Source organism: Terrapene carolina, unplaced genomic scaffold, assembly GCF_002925995.2.
Source record: "Terrapene carolina triunguis isolate 2854851 unplaced genomic scaffold, T_m_triunguis-2.0 Scaffold111, whole genome shotgun sequence".
Taxonomy (NCBI): domain Eukaryota; kingdom Metazoa; phylum Chordata; order Testudines; family Emydidae; genus Terrapene; species Terrapene triunguis.
The window spans coordinates 16,946,550-16,964,119 of record NW_020664462.1 but is presented as its reverse complement, the minus strand read 5'-3'; the positions used below and the strand labels follow the sequence as shown (position 1 = coordinate 16,964,119).

The following is a 17,570-nucleotide window of genomic DNA, read 5'->3' as shown; positions in this document are numbered from 1 at the left end:
AGACCATCTTTTCTTCCTTTATAATATTAAATAGTTACATTTACAAATATAAATAAAAAGTTACCTGAATATATTCAGAACAAATATATAGCTAGACTGAAGTGCAACTGGTTACAATATGGGATAAGCAGAGGGGACAATTTGTTTGACTTCTAGACCTTTTATAGCATACCAACATAGGTAGAAACTTGTTTGCCTAAACCACATGATATATCATAATACTCAGGTTCTAAAAAAAGATTTTAAACATATTATTGCTTATGATATTGAAGACAGGAATGAGCAGAGTAAGATAGGGACACACACAACTTTTAGAATATTTTTATACCCATTTTTTTCTGATGTTTAAAAAGTTTTAAGAGGCTAAAATGAACGAACGACATTTTCCAGGGTTATCAAAGCTGAAAGTGTCTCTTGGCAGTTGTAGCACAATGTCCTGATGTTGCATCTTCCTACTGTAATGTGCTGAGACATTGCTGTAGTCAGTCCAGGACATTTTAGAAACTCAGGTGGTGAATTTATCACTTTATGAGTGACACTCAAAGTGGAAAAGTTGAGTGTTGAAATTCTGAGGGACATTTGTGGATGGGCAGGAGATAACAGAATGTCATGGAGACAGCAGAAGAAAAACTAATGTGTTGAGAATGCTGTTTTTATCATGTATCATCAGAACAATTCTCAGGGCAGGGACTGCACCTTTTCTATATTCAGCACAATAACTGAGCACATTCCACAGATCCTAAGGCTATGTATATTGTCCATTATCCTACTACTTACGCACTGCATAGGCACATTAGATTTGTGTATTATGGTCAGAGGCAGAAAGACAGTTATGATGGAAAAGCTCTTCCAAAAAGGAAATTCTTGTATTGTGTTCTAATATTGGCCACGCTTTGAGTTGGTCTAGTCATTTCAGTGTGCAACAAGTTAATACAGAATGTATAAAGGATTTGGTAGCTTGGAATAACAGAGCTTACATGAATGTTAGAGCATGCTGATTAAGGATCCAACCCTGCAAAGTAGATACATGCATGTACCCATGCATCCACACTGAGTGTGATGGGACTTCAGGAAAGGGTCTGCTCCAGTGAATTTTTTTTGCAGGATTGGGGCCCAAATAAGTTCTCACTTATGATTCCCAATACCTTCTGTATGAGGAAAAATGATTTATGATTACTTTATATACTTTCCATTAACCCTTTATAACCTAACACCACTTTTAAAAAATGATATGAATATGAAATGATAAAGTAAAAAACACCTAGAAAGTGAGTGTGGTCTTGAAGGCTCACAAAGGAAAAGACTGGTCTTTTAAAACTAAGTTATTTCCTTCATCAGCCTTCAAGACCCCAGGCATCCAGAGAGTAACCTTCTCTAATTTAGTCATTTGTAAACAGTTATTAAATAATACTTAGCACTTTTATAGTGAAATTCATCTTCAAAGCTGTATAGGACCACTAATAAAAATTAAAGAAAAATAGAGAATCATTAGTACTTTCTCCTACCTTATATTATTTATATTCTAGTTATATTTCATCCTGTTCACAAATTCCTCTTTAAAATAGCCTAATTCTTTGTGGCTCGGTTAAACAAAAGTTAAATGTGAAGACTGACTGCATAAAAAATAATTCAAGAAGTGTTGTTTCTTTATCGTGACTCACTGCCCTCTCCTTACTCATTTTACCTTTTTTTCAAAACTAGTATTTTCTCATTTTGAAGCACGAAATCATTTCTTGTAGACATGAGCATAATAAAATTTTTGAAAGTGAGAAAAAGTAGATTAACATATTGCTTTCAACACAATTATGGAAAAACAAATTATAAAATAAGAATATCAGCCGTGTGTTACTATTTGGTTGCTGTAACCCATTGCCCCTCAGTCTGTATTTCAATGAATGCAATGCATTATATTATTGCAGTATAGAAAGACCCACTCAAGTCATTCTACAAATGGAAAATCTGCTATATAAAATATTTTTCTTTTAAATATTGCTGTACTTTTATTTGGCCACTACTGCATAGCTCTTCTGCTTCATAAAACATAAGACTAAGACTTTATAGTACTGGTGCCTAAAGTTAGGTCTTAAATTCATGTTTAGGCACCGAAACAAGTGGCCCAATTTTCAAAAGTGCTGAGTATGCAAAAGGTTCATTTTGCTTCAATATGCTAATATTTTACTTCTGGAATTCTAAGTTGAAATATGATTTTCAAAGGATATAAAATAAGATGAGATTGGTGGTCTCAAACTAACTCTTGCTAGTTATTTATTAACATCACAAAACCACCACAACATACCACAGCACTACTAAAATCCTCAGCTCTTCAGAGGAGTAAAGTTTTCAGATAAAGCAAAGTCATTTGTAAATTGGTATTATCTTTGATTTCTTGCCTGCTGGAAATGTTGAAGGTCAGCAAGTACAAGTTCATAAAAGCTCCAGCCATTTTGGGTAACTGAGTGTTTCGGTTGTGGAAAGCTTGCTTGTCAAATTTGCTGCAGTCAATGTAAAAATCTGAAATTGATTAGAAGTTTGTGATAAGCAGAGAATGTACTAGTGACTGACTGATTAATATTATCTTAAAAATCTAGGGATGTGGTTCTTAATTGTATATCATAGAATACATTTCTAATTAAACTATTTGAAAATTTCTGCTATAATGATCTTGAGTCATTTTGATTCATAAATGACGATTCACACCAAAGAATATTTGTATTACAAGAATAGTGGAGAGCCATTTTTAATCACCAAAACAATATACAGTACTTCACATCTACTCACTATCAGGGAGTGTTATAATGAGGACAGGCAAACATCATTCTAACTTACACTACAATTGATAGCTAAAAGTAGGCTAGGAGTACAAGTCAATCGAACGTTGACTCCACCACTTACCCCTAAGGCCCCCTCCACCTGTCACCATAAGTCCCTCTCTCTGGGTAATTACTTCCAGGGTTGAGATTAACATATGACTAAAAACAAGAGGTATTATGTGACCCCTCTAAGAACTCCTCCTACCACCCTCTATCAATTGGAGTGGATTTCAGCTTTGTACGACCTCCCCGAGAGTGGGTTTGACCAATCAGGGCAAGTTCAGGGACAGGGAGACCCATTCAAAAGAGGAGCCTGTGACGCCTCTAAGAACACCTCAGCCCACCTTCTTCCAATAGGCATGGGTTTTACTCCTTTATGCCCTCCTGGAAGGGAAACGTATAAATTGGAATAGGCATAGAACGAGGATCTAGGCAGAACCCTCAATCTCCGGAGCTCAACAGTTGGCTGGTTGGCAGTACCACCCCTGAATCCCCATCGCTGTGTGGAATAAGCCATTTTGTTTTAAGAGCATATTTTTCAGACATCGTGGAAACACTGAGGGGAAAACATGGCCTCTTTCATTACCCCCATGAGAATTACAGAATTCATTTTAGCTCTGAGAGCACTCAGTTGTCTGTGGAGAAAGCACTACGTCAGCAACAGTTCTGAGGAGCAGGGAGCTGTCAAGGGGAGTCCTTTGGCCCAGCCATTGACGGATACCTCAGAACCTGACCCCGAGACTCAAGCACTCGTGAGGCAGACTGACTAGCATGATGGCCACCGAGCCATGGAGGAAGGCAACCATGGCTGATTGAAGAAGATGAACGGCGAAGATGTTGCTCAAGTAAATAGACTATAGAAAGTAGCAGTCAAGGATGGGGTGTAGTGGGGTAGGAACTGACCTAGGGTCGCATAAATACAAAAAATAGCGGACTTACAGTTGTTTCTTTTCTGAAAGTCTCGACAGCTCAATGACAACCTTTCTAAAAGACCTGGAGATGCTGGACAGCACTGCATCAGAGAGCAAAGGTGAATCAGATCCAACTTGTTTTTGCTGAAGATGACACAAAGTGTGAGGAAGAGGATGGATTTAAGGAAGGCCCTTGCCATAGCACTAACAGCCAGTGCCATGCTGAGAGTGTAAACGAGTCAAGCAGTCTACTGTAAGCATTTCTGTTTATGCTGTTCTTGATCATTGTCTTAGGGAGAAGCTTTTTGAAGGCTGAGGGCTGTGTTATAGATGCACCAGACCAGCGGCATCATAACTGTATGAATTGGACTTCAGAGAACAGAAACAGCATGCTCCAGACCCTGTGTGCTGACCTGTGTTTGTAAAGCTTACTAAACGCCATAGGTTATGCAATGCCTGTGCTTAACCCAAGAAAATTTAGCACCAGGGGTGACCTTGGTAAATGCTGTGCACAGCGCTTGAGATTCTAACAGTGTTTTAAACAAAATTACTAAACCGAAGGATACCCACTTAGTGCATTATATTGACTGCTTGATCCACACAAAAAGTTACAGAACATTGATTAGGAAAAAGACTAACTGTAAAAAATCTAAAAGGATTAAGTTAGAGAATAGTGAGGGGACGATATAAAATATTATAAAACTTGGTATCTGTAAATAAAAATATCTATTGAAAAGGTCTTTGTGAGTATCTGTGTTTCTGTTACAAGGACTGCGTGGCCCTTAAATAAGATGAAAGTTTTGATGGGGCATCTCAGTTTGTTTTCAAGGGTTGTGTCTCTTTTAAATATAAATAGTTTGTGAAAACCCAGCTATTGTGTCTTTAATAGAAGAAACCTATTTATAGCAAAAAGCTGAAATGCGTGTAGTAGAATCGGGGCGGGGGTGGGGGGGGGGACGAGTTTAAAGCAAAAAATATCCTATATTCTGTATAAAACAAATATTTGAGACATGTATTTGAGTACAACAGAGTTGACTCAATACCATCGAACTACAATGGTTTAACTATGACCTATTGAAAAAATGGGGTTGTGTGGAACTACTGACTTCAGATGTAATCACACACCCATGTTTCCTTAACGTTCCATGTTATGCATATTAGGCCCTGCTGAGGTTGGAAAAATTATCAATAATTAGGTTTGATGGGTATTCACCCACAGTAAGTGGGGGAGGTAAGCTCTGTTAATATTAAATTAAATAAAAGCTCAGGAGTTTGTAGATTATGATGGGTCAGTCCTTCTAGTAACTCAAAGTCATTTCAAGTTTAAAAATACTGTATTTTCAAAAATAAACAATGGTTTAACCCAAAAATGAAATTCTGCCAGGATTCACAAACCTCCATTATGTTTATAAAACAAGAATATGCTGTAAGAACAATCAAACATTTAAAAGCTATGAGTATTTGTAGGGTGTTTACTATGGTTGTGCTACATCCATTTTTATTTAAAACCAACCAGAACTTCAAGCACAAAAGAAAAGTGTTTAAAATGAAAAAAATTAAGACATGCATTGAGATCTACAAGGCCCCCAGTCAGGAGAGGGTGCAGTAACACTAAGGATTGTTGTGTATGGTGATCTACTGTTTAATTCTGTATGATATACCTATAGTGCTCTGTTTTTGATTGAAACAGAAAAATATATTGTAACTAAAAATTAGACAAAACCATTAAGAGAATTTAATAAGACAATTAAAATTTTCACCCATAGATCAAAAAAGGGAATGGGGTGCATAAACTCCTCATGTATCTATTTATTAAGATTTGTAGTGATCAAAGCACCTCCTAACTACAGACACTGAAGTTTGTTTGAAACAAAGAGTTAGGTTGGTATAAAATCCTGAGCTTTTTTGGAGACTGTCTTTTATAACAGAAACCAGAATGGCTGCTGCTGGACAGCAAGACGTTGCTTGTTTTAACTCTGAAAATATTTATTATATAATCTTACTCTTTGTACATGCTGTCCTTACTAATAATGACACGTCTTTATTGCAGTGTGATCTGTTTAGTATGGAAAGAGCAACTTCAAGCTGTATTTCACCAGAGCAAAGTACAATCCCATTTTAACTATGGTTGCGCTTAATACTGTTTTTAAGTGGTATTCAACAGGTTGTACATGAGTTTGGTGCATTTGGGGAATAATACTAACTAAAATTTTGCTTGTTTTTTAACCCACAGACCCAAATACACTTGGGGGGGGGGGGGGAATAACCATGTGCTAGCTAGCATCGCTTTTCCCTGTGGCGGGAAGTAAATTTCTGTAACTGGCTTTTAAATATGTTTTTAAAATGGGTCTTTCAAAAGTTTGGTTTTAATGATTAAATTGTTGTTTGTGATTTAGGGCATATGCAGGAGATAGGGGTGGGTTTTTTAAAAAGGGATTTTGTTGCAAACTTTGTTTTTGGGTGCCTGGGGAAAACATGCTTGTATTAAAAATGTCTATGTATTGGAGCACCACTAGTGATAGAAAGAAACCAAAACCTGTGTGTGGGTGTTTGTTTTACAGCCTGAAATGGATTTTGTAAAGCAGACTTGGAGGTTGACTCTCACATAGTGTCTGATATAGAAGACACACCTGATGGTTCTGTTGAGAAACCTCCAAACACTCTGAAAATGTAGGCGCAGACCCCCAAACAGATGTGTATATGGAGTAAGTAGCTGGCAATGGGTATTATGTAGATTTAGGAATGAGATGAATTCTGAGGAATTTCATTTTGTCAATCTTGAATGTAAAAATTCAAGCCAGCAGGTTGTTGAAATCATACACAGGGGAATACAGTTAGTTCTTGAAAACATTAATGGTAGGCTAGCCCCAGATGATTTTGTTCAATTATGTTTAGACAGCTGTAATTTAAACAATTCTTTGTTTTCAGTAAGAAGAACTGGGAATGACCTGGGTGCTGAAGATTTCTTAAATCAGGCTGCTAAACTGCTAAAGAGTAATAGGGTGATACTTGTTGATGGGACCATATGCATCATTGTGACAATTGTAAAAAACACAACATCACACATGGATGGGGGTGACCGTAGAGTTTTAAATTCTATCCTCAATAATCTAATCATCCATAAAAAGAAACTGTATTTAGTACACTTGACTTACACCAATACTAATCTGTTTGTTGCACATAGCCTCTTGGCTGTCATGTCCAATAGTAAACCTACAGATGCAGAACTGTTACATGGGTCAAGAAAGCTCCATGAGAAACTGGGGTGGTCAGATCAAAAGATTATGCTCAGCGATCTAGCACTGTTTGAACAGCATTTACAAGTCAACATACCGGTGTGCTTTATGTGGAGGAAGGGGGTGGGGTTTTGTTTTTAAACGTGGGACACAGTGTATCCCGAGACTTTTTTTAGCCTGCTGTACAATAAGCATTATTATGGAGTTCTGGAGGTAAAAAAGTCGTTTGACGTGAGAAATTATTGAGAGTTCTGCCACATGCAGTACAGTCACCAACATTTGCAGGTACCTGTGCTGCCTCTGCTTAAGCACAATGTATGCAGACAGTATGGGCATTCAACTAGGATGCCCTAGCTGTAGACTATATTGCAGGTACAAAGAGCGTTCAGAAAGACGCAGACTCTGCATGAAAAAAACAAGTTGTACGTCTGTCTAAAACTTTATGTGATAAGGGTCAGTCTTATGTTGACATGGGGCACAAATGCAAAGCGAGGTGCTGTAAGCAGAGTCAAGGTATCACCTCCAGGGATGTAAACAGTCCCTGTATTTTATGGATAACTTAGAAAGCCTGAATTATCAGAAAAGTATAATTTTTTTACAATTTTGAATGCATGCAAGGGACAGGGTTGCATGTGCCCAGGTACATTTTTGCTACGTCCCTGAAGCCAGAAAAATCCTGGGAGTTCAGGGGCAGCAAATGTCTTTCTGCCTTTTTAAAGACTTTTTTCAGAAAAAGCTCCAGGACTACTCATTAATAGTGCATAATTCCAAAGGTTATGGCGAGTACTTCATTGTCAGACAGTTACTGAAGGAAAAGATATTGACAGAACTGATAATATAATGTAGTAAACTGGTGTGAATGTGACATGGTCACAATGACAAATTTAAACAAATTTTATTCATTGGCTGATTTAACACACCATTTTACAGCAGACTGAAAAATGGACACTAAGACCCCTGCCTATACAGGGGTCTGAGCTGCTTCATTCTTCCGTTTTGTTCTTATCCAAGGTCTGCTCTTGAGATCTGTCTCATGCATGAGCAAAAACAGCTGATGCATGACAGATTTACCCACACAGGGCTACTGATATGTGGGTACTCAAAGGCCTTGTCGAGCTGTCAAGAGATTTTCAGAAAAGAAACAGCTACAAGTCCGCTGTTTTTTAGATTTATGCAACCCCAGATCGGTTCCTACTCATTAAACCCCCATCCTTTTTATAGTTATGTACCTGAGCAACGTCTTCAACAGTCACCTTGTTCGACTGATGAGCCACGGTTGCCTTCCTCCATGGGGGTAAATGCTCGGTGGCCATCATGCTCGTCAGTCTGCCTCACAAGCGCTTGGGTCTCGGGGTCAGGTTCCAACATATCCATCAACAGCTGGACTAAAGGGCTCCCGTCGACAGCTCCCTGCTCCTCGGAACTGTTGCTGATGTAGTGCTTTCTCTGCAGGTGACTGAGCAGCCTCGGAACTAAAACAAATTCCATAATTCTCATGGGGGTAATGAAGGAGGCCCTCAGCGTTTCCACGATTTCTGAAAAACACGCTCTTGAAACAAGATGGCTTCTTCCAAACAGTGATGGGGCTTCAGGGGGTGGTGCCGCCGACTGGGCAAATGCTGAGCTCCACAGTTTGAGGGTTCTGGCCTAGACTCTCATGCTATACTTATTTCTGACTGGTACGTTTCCCTTCCAGGAGAGCTTAAGGGGGTGAAACACTCATGTCAATTGGTAGAGGGCTGTGGGAGGTGTTCTTAGAGGGGTCATACGTCCCTCTTCTGGACAGGTCTCCATGCCCCTGAACTTGCCCTTATTGGTTATACCCACTCTTGGGGAGATCCTACGGGGCTGAAACCTATTCTGATTGGTAAAGAGTGGTGGGAAGAGTTCTTAGAGGGATCACACACAATCCTTGTTTCTGATCATGTGTCAATCTCGACTCTGGAAGTAATATCCCAGGGTGCAGTGTCAAGTGGGTGGGGCCTTAGGGGTTGGGGGTCAATATTTGATTGATGTTTTACTCCTAGACTGCTATATCATTTGCTTTTCTTGTTATGCATACAAATTCTGCACATTTGGAAAAACCCTGGATAAACTGATAGTTACTAAACTACTACACTGTTAGTGTTCCTAACTGAAATTCCAGTGATCTGTTTTACAGAATTTTCTTGCTTTAAGTTTTAACATAATTTGATGGGAAGTAAAATGAGAATGTGGAAGTAAATTAGAAACAAAGTTTTACTTTTATCATCTGAATTACAATCTTTTAAAAATAGTCCATTTATCTATTATTTCCCTAACCTCTAGACACACTTTATCAAGATAAATCAACATTTATTAATATCAGTAAACCAGTCATTTTTAATAAGAATTCAAATACAATGAATTCATTTCAGTAAATATTCTGAACTTAACTTAAATGGACCTAGGTGTTTCCAACTGTGAAAAAAGATCAGGGTGCCATTACCACATACTTTAACTGTTTATTTATTTCTTGTCCAGGAGCTTGATTTAGAGGCAATAAAATGCAATCAGTACACAAACCAGAAACAGAATCATCTGCTAATGGAACTTTTAATTGATAAGTGACCACTGACATGAGGTAATTCTTTCCATATAGAGCTGCTTGCAGAGACCTTTGTGCACTTCATCGGTAAACAATCACTAACATAAGCATTAAAGAAAATTTAAATACATTATGACCCAATAAATATCACAATCAATCAATATACTCTTTTCTCGCCTAAAGATTTAGTGTTAAAATACCACATCTTAGTAGCCTTTTAGTGCTGGACATATATTTACAATGTTGGTACTAAGTTGAGTACTTTGTAATCAAAAGATAATTGGTTAAGTAAACCAGCACACAAAGGAATTGTCAGGTTGAATAACCGTGTTAGAAAATAAATTCATACCAATGTATGTAAATATTCAAAAATAGGCTGAGCAGCTCCTTTAAAATATCTCAGAGTTGCATATTATTATGTCATAATTAATGGAACATGCAACTTTCAGTGGTAAACTCTTATTTTGGGGATTTACTATTTTGACCCTTTTAAACAGATCAGGAAACTTAGGGAAAAAATGCTAAATCTGCTAAAAAGAGAGATTTTTCTTTTTTGAACAATCTTTTAAACTGCTTACTTCTCCTTTTAAATCATTGTAAGGAAGATTCATGTCATTTTTGACCAAACACAAAAGTACCATGAGTTTAAGCAATATTTGACTCCTTGATTCCATTTTGTTGTTTGGAAATAGAACTTTTGAAATGATTTAAATAATGACTTTGTACAAACAATCTACTTGTTTGTTAGCATACTAATTCCACACCCACCTTTTTGGGAATTAATGCTTGTCAATGGAGCTTGCACTACAAATGAATAATACAGTTGACTGATTTAAGCCAAACCAGAGTAGATCTTTCCTAAATGGACAAAACTAAAGGGAAAAAAGTATAGCCTACAGATTAGGAAAAAATTCTTGACAGTTAGAGAAACTAGGCAGAAGGAGACTACCACGATAACGTCGAACACTATGGGTGCTACAGCAGCACAGCTAGTGTGCCATAACTTAGACACTTTCTACAGCAAAGGAAGGGGTTTTTCCCATCGCTATAGGAACTCCACTTCCCCAAGTGATGGTAGCTAGGTCAATGGAAGCATTCTTCCATCAACTTAGTTATGTCTACACCAGGGGTTAAATCAGCATAACTACACCACTCAGGGGAGTGAATTTTACATGCCTCTGAGCTCCATAGCGATGTCAACCTAACTTTTATGTGTGGACTAGGCCCAACTGTGGTGGTTGAGGCACCATGATTTTAGTTATTAAAATGAATAAGAAGTTTAACTGCTATCTCTATAGTCTTTTCCTACTCTTTCTTTGTTTTGCCTATTCATCTTTTTAGTGCAGGGATGTATGCATATGTGTGTTGTTTAAAACTCATATACTCAAAGCATTCACATGTATTCTGTTCACGATTTAGGAGTTTAGTCCCATATGCACTGTAGCCAATGGAAAGGTTCTGCTTGATTTCAATGGGTTTTATATTAGTCTCTAAGACAATTAAAAAGGATTTTAGTTCATCTTTAAAGGAATAGTGTAAAGGCCAATAAGATTAAAATTGGACCTATGGATAATATCTTGCACAATAACAAAATGAACTAGTCTACAATATTTCAAGTTTTGGATTAGCTGTACATACAGGAATTCTGCACATTGTATATGAAGCCTTGTACACTATGTATCCCGTTAGATTTGTCAATTAAAATCACAACGCAAACTCTTCATATTTCAGAAATGTAACCAATTAAATTTCATTAGAATCAATAATTAATTGTTCCCTATTTCAATTTGATTTAGTCATAATAAGCCATTTAGAATTTGATCCAATACCTTTTCATTCAGTAGTTATCTAATCTTACTGAAAGATACAGCTTTAAAACCTAATTTGTCAAATATCTAAGCTTAATATAACACTCTTAGATCTCACTGCACATAGTCCACCATAATCAGATCACCACATATATTAAAATATTGCAATTTTTTAATCTAGGCAATTTAGAAAATACTTTCTTTAATATGCATCAATATAATGCACACAAGGCCATAAATCAATTATTTCAGTCCTATGTTAATATTAATTGATGTGATTGATCTTTAGCACAGATTATTAACAATGTCCCTGCATACTATCATCAAAATACTACTACCAATTTTTAAAAAGTTAAACATCTTTGCTTCTCTACCTAACATGTCTCCAAAATGCTACTTGACCAGTAAATTGGCTCCCAAGTGGACGGGCTTTCATAATTCAAAGCAAGCAAAGAACAAACCCTTCATTCTGTGTCCTGCCACCTTTCTAAGAAACAGGAAACACCATGACAAAACAAACTCCAATTTCTTTTTCACAAATCTTCAGTGTCTTTAAAGGACTTTTGATTGACTTCTGCAAAGAAGCTTCACATTGATAGATCATACAAATGAATCAGGAACACCGATCCATGGCTCACTACTCCTCATCAATGGTCTAGAGTCAAAGAGCACAAATAGAGGAGATAGCTCATTCGGTCTTGGGAACCAGTTGAGTCTAAGTGTAATGGAATACTAGTGTCTGAAGCAATCAAAAATCCTGTCAAAGACATTAGAAGTCATGACACGACAAAACAGTCATATTTTCAGAACTATCAGGCCTGCTCCAAAACGGAGGTAGTAAGAAACCATAAAAGTTCTAGTTCCAAACATGAGAGGATTCAGACACATCTCTAAACTAGCCGCTGATTCTGCATAAGAATATAACTAAAACTGTCAAAAAACCCACCTTTTATAATCTAATGTATAATGTCAAGGTTCCAAATTATATATTTTGACTATTTATCCCTGACGATTCTGATTTCTAATTCTTCTTTGGGCACTGACTGTGAACCACTTCACTTTTCTGCCTCAGATTCCACTTCTGTAAAATGGGGGCAGTTACAGTTATAAGGATGTTGTAAGATTGATTTATGTTTTCACAGCACTACACAAGTGCTAAGTATTTTTATATGGGGTGTATATTTACGTCGCCTAACACTTTCCATTATAAAAAAAAAATTGTAACCTTTTTTGAGAAGCTTTAACACTTCCATGTTTGCAACAGATCTTTGAAATTCATCAGATAGGAAGTTCTTCGACCACAGAAGTGCCTTTTCACTGTCCCATGAAATTCCATTCACATTTAGCTGATTTAGAAACTGTTAGAAATCACAATTTTCCTTCTCTTACTTGTGTTCCTCAGGAAAATGTTGGCAGCCTAACAAAACAGCTGAACTCTAACATTCTAAAGAGCCACACTGCTGCCAAAGTAGCAGAAACTGCACTGGGAAATCTAGGAGCTGGCAGAACAGCTGTTGTGGAAAGGGAGGGAAAAGGAAGCTAAACCAAGCCATATACTTCCCCCTCCCCCTTCCCTCCTATCCCCAGAGCACATGACAACAGCATCCCATTCACAGCTCTGGAGGCACCACAAGAAACAGGAGCTTCTCACCTCCAACAGAGGAAGACAGAGGGAGAGCTGGGCTGAGCAGGTTCCCCCTTACCCTTGAATAGTCCATATCACCAGCAGTCCATCCCCCGAGAGATAATAGCCTTCTCCTACTGCCAGCTAATGTAGTTAGTCCTGTAGCTCAAGTGGTAGAAATCTGTGCTGCAGTGCTAAAGGGTCAAGATTCAAACCCTGCTAATAATGCACAGTTTTTGCAGTTGTACACAGAAGAATTATTTTTAAAAAAACTAGGCAATTACTTATGATTGACAACTATTATTTTCCACAGGATCGCTGCCCTGACTCATTCAGCGTACAGATTAAATGCACAAAGGGTCAGAAATAAATTTGCATGGGCAACTGTAAATCTTACATTTCCAAACTTTCAACTGCTTGACTTTGCAACCTAAATAATTAATAGCTTTTTGGTAGCAATTTTGTAATTAACATCTAGATTTAAAAAGCCTGAAAATATAAGATTTAGAAGATATTTTATTAATCCTTAGCTAATTTTATTAATGAATCAAATAGCATTATGAATACATGTTAAGTTATTAAAAAACCTCTGGACAGGAAACAGAAAAAAGTAAATCCGGTTATGAATCTACACATTACTGAAAGTCAAACGCATTTGGCTGATAGCACTGAATGGTTACTGCGATACATAGAATTTATGTAAATTATTAAATTTTAATGTATTTGTTTTCTGATAACACCGAAACTTTTTAAGTGAGAGTTTTCAGTGGCAACACTCAGTCTTTTGGTTTATGCAAATAAGAAATTGCTGTGGATGCCTGACTGCTTCCTTTGCAGTATTCCTATTTTATTTACAAAAAAGCTTTTAATAATGTACTACTGCTTTTAAATAATTCTGTGCAAATGCATAAAATGAAGCATTTCTGGAAATGGATGAATGACTATTCAATAATGTCTAACTTAGACCACAATACTGGCAGTTACTGAATAGTAAGGCCGTGCCTTATCTTTCTGTTTAATGAATCAGCTCTCTAAACATGCCAGTAAAAAGGTGTCTCTGCACCTGGATAGAGCTAATTATTAAATAACACTGTCACTTCATACCTTATACAAACATACTGCAAATACAACAATAATCTATGCCTTCAAAATGTTAAATGATATATTCTCTGATTTCAAAGGGCAAAAACAAAACAACATTTGTTCTGATAGAGCTCTTTCTAAACAATGGACAGCATCCCTTTTTCTTTGTGACTTCTCATGCCCTTATATTAATATTTAAGATGCAATCACAGAAGTGCTGTTGAACTGATAATAAATAAAATTAAGGGTCCAATATTGCAATCAGTTGTGGAAAAATAGTTCCAATAAATATAAGCATCTCCCAGCACTGTCTGCTCCCAGATCAACTCCAACTTCTTTTGGAGCTCTGAGAGGCACCTTCTGAGCCCTCAAAAGAGAAGACTCTGCAGGCAGCTTTTAAACAATTGTGATCCCCACCCCCACCCCAGCCCCCAACAGACTTATAGCTGCTGGGCCCTGCAGACCAGGGAGAGAACGAAGTCGTGAATCTATAGGCAGGTCAGACCTACAACATTTTCCATAGTTCAGGGCTATTTGGATGTGAGGTTTGGCTTTGTCCCACTCCTAATTATAGCGTGTCCTTCAAAACGGATACATTGCTTTCATGTAAGTGGCTGATTTGGATTTTTCCCTGTTTCACAAGTCTTCATGTAGTGATCATTTGGATAGATCTAAAGGTGGAGGGTTGCCCAAATTAATTTTTAGACCAGAATTCCATTCTTTTGCTATTTTTAAGAGGGCACTGTCAGGTTAAAAACAAATTTTTTAAAAAAAATGTTCTTACTTGCATTAATGACATAGTTTATTAAAAGTGAAACATTGTTCCAAACGTTTACTTTTCACAGAATTTTTACATTTTTCTAACCAGTGTTTAGTCCATATAATCTTTTTTTTATTCTCGTGCACGGAATTTTTTTTCTTCCAACAAACCTGCTTCTACAGAACTTAAAGAAACAAAAACAAAACAAAGCAAAAAAAAAAACACAACCCCCCCCCCCCCACACACACACACATTTCTGTGAGATAATCACCGGTATAAAACTTTGTTTTTTCAGTCCTAAATTTTGGACCAATTGACCTGGCTATGGTGTAACTTCCCTACTCTGCTCACATACATTGCAAGTGGGGGCTCAACTCACCAGCCCTTGTATACCTGTGGTTTTGTGCACACTCACTCCTGTGCACACATTTTTCCAGCATCTGGATAATCTCATGAAGTAGAGAAGGACTAAAAATACAGAATCCATCTGAATGCAAGACAAAAGTTTTCCTTTAAACTTAAATATGGAGAGTAAAATTTTCAAAATCTGAGACTTCAGAGCCTTAATCTCATTGAAAGTCTATGGGAGTTTCACACCAGTGCCCAAATTAATTTTGAAAATGGGATACTAGATGCCTTTGAAAATTTACCTACCGTTTTTATCAATTAAAACAATAGCAATCATTGCTATGTTTATGGTTGAAATACAAATGCTCAAAATTACTGGTTAGAAGTCCCTGGCTTTAAAGAATGTTGACAAGAACTATACTCAATGTTCTTTGTAAGGCACTCTCAATACCAGAGCTGGCCAGAAAACAGCAACAAATTTTAACAGAAGTCATAGTGAAATTAAGTTCCCATTTCTCATTAAACGTTCATTACCAACTAGCTCCATTCAACAGTAATTTATTGTCATTTGGGTTTTCACAGCATCAAAATCCAAAGCCCCCAAAACATGGTACCACTATTATAACACAGGTGCATAATGACAGGTTTCAGAGTAGCAGCCATGTTAGTCTGTATCCGCAAAAAGAACAGGAGTACTTGTGGCACCTTAGAGACTAACAAATTTATTTGAGCATAAACTTTCGTGGGCTACAGCCCACTTCTTCGGATGCATCGAAATCCATCAACTTCATGAAAAGATGCATCCGAAGAAGTGGGCTGTAGCCCACGGAAGCTTATGCTCAAATAAATTTGTTAGTCTCTAAGGTGCCACAAGTACTCCTGTTCTTTTTACAGGTGCATAGTAAATGATAAACTCAAACATTGTGAAAGTTACTATATAAATAAAAAACTCTTTATTAGCTCCCTTCTATGCTAAAATTCTTCATGAACATCCTCATTACAACCAAAACTCTGTCACCCAAAATTTTCCCCTTTTAAAAGTAAAGCTGAAGAAAGGTTTTTCAGAGCTGTGTGTTGAGAATTAACTATGGAATACCACTGCCAGTGCAAAATGTACAGCTAAATTCCTAAAAAACGGCTCTCTACATTTCCCAATCTATTGTAAAGGAAACATTTCCTTTCCTCCCCAGCCTGTGAACTATCAACAGAGTCAATACCTACACACGCAATTGGGTATCTATCCACTTCAGTTACTTAAAGTGTGGGCCAAAAGACAGAGAATTAAAATATTATTTCCTCTATAGTACGTGGCACCAAAATTTAACACATTATTTATTATTGGTAGTACTGAACCCCAGTCAGGGACCAGGATCCCAGTGTGCTCAGAGCTGTACAAACCAAGAACGTAAGGACAGTCCCTGCCCCCAAAAGCTTACAATGTAAGACAAGAGAAAATAAATGGATACAGACAGATGGGGGAGCACAAGGAAACAATGAGACAAAATTGGTCAGCATGATAGACAGTGGTCTCAGAACACCAGCAGCCTAATTGTTGTCAAGTTTTTTAAAGGCATAATAGAAAAAGAGAGTTTAGAGAAGGGATTTAAAGGAGGAGAATAAGGTAGCTTTGTCATTGTTTACAGTGAGCTCCCCCCAAGAAAGAAGCAGCATAGGAAAAAGCACAAAGGTGCTTGCTTGAAAATTTAACAAGTGGAAAATGAAGACTGGCATCATCAGCCAATCGGAGGCAGGTGTCAACATCTCAACAGCAAATGAGAAATGATATTTCAGGGTGGGGACAGGTTGCTAAGGGCCTTTAAGTGAAGATCGTTCCAACCAGCGGCAGCTCCAGGCACCAGCGCAGCAAGTGCGTGCCTGGGGCGGCAAGCCGCGGGGGGGCAGCCTGCTGTTCACTCCGAGGGCAGCAGTTAGGCCGCCTTTGGCGGCATGCCTGCGGGAGGTCCGCCGGTCCCGCGGCTTCGGTGGCAATTTGGAGGCGGGTAAGCCGAAGGCGCGGGACCGGTGGACCTCCCACAGGCATGTCGCCAAATCTGCAGGACCAACGGACCTTCCGCAGGCGCGGCGCTGAAGGCGGCCTGACTGCCATGCTTGGGGCGGCAAAAAAGCCTGGTTCCAACAGCATTCTGAGTGGATATGAGTGGGACAGGATTTCATTTGTCAAGGAGAAAATGATGTTGCAGTAATTGAGATATGAGATGAGGAGAGCCTGAATGAGAGTTTTAGCTTGGATTGATAGGGAGGTTGCATCTGAAGAGATTTTATGCAGAAAGTGTCTGCAAGATATAGTCTGATGTGAGGACCTAGAGAGAGGTCCAGGTCAAAGATGATGCCCACGTTAGAATCCAGTAATGAGTAGGAAAAGAAACTGAGAACGAGAACTTAACTCAGTATTACATTATGCAC

General features: G+C 37.9%; 1 protein-coding gene across 1 annotated transcript in view; it reads right to left on the bottom strand.

Annotated features, from left to right (window-relative positions):
- Positions 1-17,570, bottom strand: part of UBE3C (ubiquitin protein ligase E3C) — a 201,894-nt gene that overhangs the window by 69,709 nt on the left and 114,615 nt on the right. The window lies entirely within an intron of this gene.